The sequence below is a fragment of the Mytilus californianus genome, unplaced genomic scaffold, assembly GCF_021869535.1.
Source record: "Mytilus californianus isolate M0D057914Y unplaced genomic scaffold, xbMytCali1.0.p SCAF_13, whole genome shotgun sequence".
NCBI classification, from domain to species: domain Eukaryota; kingdom Metazoa; phylum Mollusca; class Bivalvia; order Mytilida; family Mytilidae; genus Mytilus; species Mytilus californianus.
This window is the reverse complement of record NW_026262615.1, coordinates 28369710-28374531: the sequence shown is the minus strand read 5'-3', so window position 1 is coordinate 28374531 and position 4822 is coordinate 28369710. Positions and strand designations below refer to the sequence as shown.

The window sequence follows — 4822 nt, the reverse complement described above, 5'->3', positions numbered from 1 at the left end:
AGTACATTGGATTGATGGTCGTCAAATGAACTGATGCAACATTTCAGATATTTGTTTTGCGGTGATCACAAGAACTGGTCCACCGATACATATATTTGTATGACGGTTGTTACATGAATTGATGCATCAAAACACATATTTGTTTCATAGCTGTTACACGAGCTAATGCAACGATACATCAGTTTGACGGTTGCTTCATGAACTGCTGACATTATACATTTGTTTGACGGTTGTTATTAGAACTGATGCAACGGTACTCATATTTGTTAAACAATTGTTGCATGAACTGGCACACCAATACATATACGTGTTTCAAGTTTGTGACATAAACTAGTTTACAAAGCACAAAAATGTCGGCATTCATCTCAAAAGCTAACCAAACCTTTAAACAGACATTCCGGAAGGGATATAGTTACGATACTGTTGTCAAGTCATTAAGGATTGCATATTTTGGTATTAATATTGATTCACTTATAGGGTCTTTGCATCGGAAATAAACACATTTATTCTAAAACCAGTTGTTGGCATGATACGGGTAATGTTCTTCTCATATATTTTATGATGGTATGATACCAAACCCCTAACAGGAGGGATTGTACTTGATTTTCATATGATGAAGACATAATCTTTCAATCAGTTTAATTGAGGTCTGGAGCTGGCATGTCAGTAACTGCTAGTAGTCCTTTGTTAATTTATGTATCATTGTCATTTTGCTTAGTTTCTTTCGTTATCTATTCTGACATCGGACTCGGACTTCTTTTAAACTGAGTTTTACTGTGCGTATCGCTGTGTGTTTCTTTATTCTACATTGGTTAGAGGTATAGGGGGAGGATTGAGATCTGACAAAACATGTTTAACCCCGCCGCGTTTTTGCGCCTGTCCCAATTCAGGAGCCTCTGGCCTTTGTTAGTCTTGTATGTTTTTTAATTTTAGTTCATTATATGTTTTGGAGTTTAGTATGGCGTCTATTTTCACTGAACTAGTACACATTTTTATTTAGGGGCCAGCTGAGGACCACCTCTGGGTGCGGGATTTTCTCGCTGCGTTGAAGACCCATTGGTGGACTTCGGCTGTTATCTGCTCTTTGGCCGGGTTGTTGTCTCTTTGACATATTCCCCATTTCCATTCTCAATTTCATAGTTTATTGATACCTATATTTGTTTAACGGATGTGCACGAATTACAGACACCTTCTGATGCTTGTTGCATGAACCGACACATACATTTGTCTGATGGTTTTTATATCGTTTAGTGTACCCGTTTACATGTATGCTTTTGTTTATGATTAATAACTCGTATTTTACTTGTTTAGGTAAATCTGAATATTCCCACTATACACATAAAGATTCTGAGATGGTTCATAAAATAATGGAGGAAGTAGCAAAACAGATCGGTCGAACATTACCATATAAGAAGGACAAAAATGTTACAGGTGTTACTAATATATAGTAACTGAGTGTACTACGTGTACGTCTAGTCATGAAAAATACCATATAATTTGGTTCAGCAGACGCGCAAAAACTGTAATAAAAATAATTGCTCTCGTACTATATATATATATGTCATTTTGTTTATTTTCTTTGGTTACATCTTCTGACATCAGACTCGGACTTCTCTTGAACTGAATTTTAATGTGCGTATTGTTATGCGTTTACTTTTCTACATTGGCCAGAGGTATAGGGGGAGGTTTGAGATCTCATAAACATGTTTAACCCCGCCGCATTTTTTGCGCCTGTCCCAATCAGGAGCCTCTAGCCTTCGTCAGTCTTGTATTATTTTTAATTTTAGTTTCTTGTGTACAATTTGGAGTTTAGTATGGCTTTCATTATCACTGAACTAGTATATATATTTGTTTAGGGGCCAGCTGAAGGACGCCTCCGGGTGCGGGAATTTCTCGCTGCATTGAAGACCTGTTGGTGACCTTCTGCTGTTGTCTGTTCTATGGTCGGGTTGTTGTCTCTTTGACACATTCCCCATTTCTATTCTCAATTTTATATATATATGAAGTAGTTACCCCAGCAGGCATTTCAACGTTGAAACAACGTTGAATTAACGTTGATCTGTAATGTTGAAAAGACGTTGAAATAACGGTTGGTTTAGAAAGTTGACACAACTTTGAATATCTGACGTCGAAACAACGTTATATTTTCAACATTGTATCAACGTTGATTTTTGATTGAATATATGTTGAAACTTAACATTGAAACAACGTTACCCTAATATTGCAACAACATTCTTTCATGTTGAAATAAGCAATGCGTTGCTTGTTGTTGGTTCATCTGTCACATGTGTTTGTCGTTTCAAATTTAGGCGGTTGGTTTTTCTCGTTTGAATTGATTATTGAAGGGTGTATTGTGTCCGGGTCTTCTATTGCGGTCTATACGGTGTGGTGTGTGCTTATTGTTGAAGTCCGTTTAGTGACCTCCACGTCAATAAGACTCTGGTGGATATTTGTCTCATTGGAAATCATACCACATCTTCCTATATCTATAATAGTTAGTAACCACACAAGATATTGAAGCCACATGACTCTACAGAGGAAATCAGCAAGATTTGAAAAAAAAACAGTACAACAGATGTCAAGTTATGACAAAAGCTAAATTAAATATAGCCAAAAGGTGATCTGGTAAATGAATACAAATAATCTCTTAATCAATTTTTATTATTTTCGTGAAAATGAATTGTAGTCTCTAAACTCCTCCAACCATTTCTGGTGCACAATCCTTCTTTAATTCAGCTTCTGTTATCTTTGTGTAGGCCTCCATTACTCTTCCTGAAAAAAAACAAACACAAATAATATTTTGTAAACATGACTTAGCACTTACGTAGAACGTCAAAGGCAGGGAATAAAATGTTATATAGGCCAGGTTTTTTTAAAAATAATTTACTGGTTTATATAATAGCGGATCCGTTTTTACCATTTTTTTCGCTCCTGTACATGTACAATGTAGCAATGCCGCCTATCTCAAGCACCAGGACCTATTGTAACAATGCCACCCATCTCGAGCACCAGGACCTATTGTAACAATGTCACCCATCTCGAGCACCAGGATCTATTGTTAAAATGTCACCCATCTCGAGCACCAGGATCTATTGTAACAATGCCACCCATCTCGAGCACTAGGATATATTGTTACAATGCCACCCATCTCGAGCACAAGGATCTATTGTTAAAATGCCACCCATCTCAAGCACCAGGATCTATTGTTACAATGCCACCTATTTCGAGCACCAGGATCTATTGTAACAATGCCATCCATCTTGAATACCAAGATCTATTGTAACAATGCCAACCATCTCGAACACCAGGATCTATTGTAACAATACCACCTTTCTTATTGATTGCAGAGGTTATGTTTTAAATTTGATATGCATTAAAAAAATATTAATCCAAATAAAATAAAATCAAATCAAATGTCTTTACTAGTATTCCTAATTAAAGGGCCCATATAGAGCATATAAATCAATTCAAATCACAAAGTTCACACAAACAACACAGGCAATCCAACATACATACTGATTATTGATAATCAAAAATCTTAAAAATCTTAAAAAAATACATACCTTGACAGCTATTACCTTTATCCTTAAATCTTTCTTTCCTAAGTTACTGATCTGTCCCTTTCCTAAGTTACTGTTCTGTCTCTAATACCTGTGCAAAAAATAAGAATAACATCGATCATCATCGCCAAGTAATATTTTAAATTTGTAAAATTCGATTGAAGAGTAAAAAGAAATTATTAAAAATTTCAGAGCATAGTTGACAATAATTAAAATAGTGTGATTATGGATGACGGGTTAAAATTTTAGATAAAAAAGGGGGAGATGATAATCTTACTTCGCAAAAGTTCCTTTTCTTTAACAAATCAGCAGTAAATAACTAAAATGAGCTGTATGTAGGCTGAGTATGGTGTTTCCAGATTGTAGTACATATTTATATAGAAGTGCAGTCATAAATTTGAACGTACAACAAAAAAGACGATGTACACACTGAAGTCAGTAATGTTATCTTTACAACATACACTATGGCGAGATTTTCAAAATATACACGTACGTTTGTGCATTTATAATCTCCCATGCAATGTTAACATCACACAAGCATTAAAAGACAATTAATACAGCAACGGATAATAATTTAATGAAACACTTACATTGGTATGAATTCTTCTTTGCTGAAAACGGTCCTAAATATTGTCCAGGAAAATTATACAATTTCCGCGTTTGAAAAAGGCGGTCACACACGTGTGGTCATACATTAATCAGCATCATGTCACGTGATAATTTTATCAATAGATTATTGGGAGTGCTAATCCTCGTGTATCAGTTGTGTAGATGCCGCACTTTCACATGCTGTGTCTTATCTTTGATTAAAATATTTCCGGATAATAACAAATTAGTTAGTAGCATATTTCGATGAATGATAATTAAAATTTGTACACTTTTATGATTTTGATAAACGTCCCGGTTTTGGAATATTCCTAATTTTACTAGATATTGTACCAAAAAAAATGAAAGGAAACATTGATTACAATTTTTCATAGCAAAATCCTTATTTATGAACTTTTGTTGATACAATAACAAAGGATGTACAACTATAATGATTCGCCTTTAACGCTGATGGTAGATAATTTTTTACACCGATGCATACAATTTGTTTTTCTGGACCAACCTCCATCGTCGACATGTCAACCAACATTTAACGTTGAAACAACATATTTATTTCAACCTAACTTCAACATTGAAAATTCAACTAAAATTCAACGTTGAATCAACTTACTTTCTGCAACATAACTTCGACGTTGCTGTTACAACGTTGAAACAAC

General features: G+C 34.9%; 1 long non-coding RNA gene across 1 annotated transcript; it reads right to left on the bottom strand.

Annotated features, from left to right (window-relative positions):
* Positions 1 to 2643: 2643 nt before the first annotated feature.
* LOC127723479 (uncharacterized) lies at positions 2644 to 4590 on the bottom strand. The gene is made up of 3 exons (XR_007992089.1): positions 4151 to 4590; positions 3564 to 3651; positions 2644 to 2772 (listed from the first exon to the last, which is right to left on the bottom strand). It is a non-coding gene; the product is annotated as an uncharacterized LOC127723479 (long non-coding RNA).
* Between the last annotated feature and the right edge of the window lie 232 nt (positions 4591 to 4822).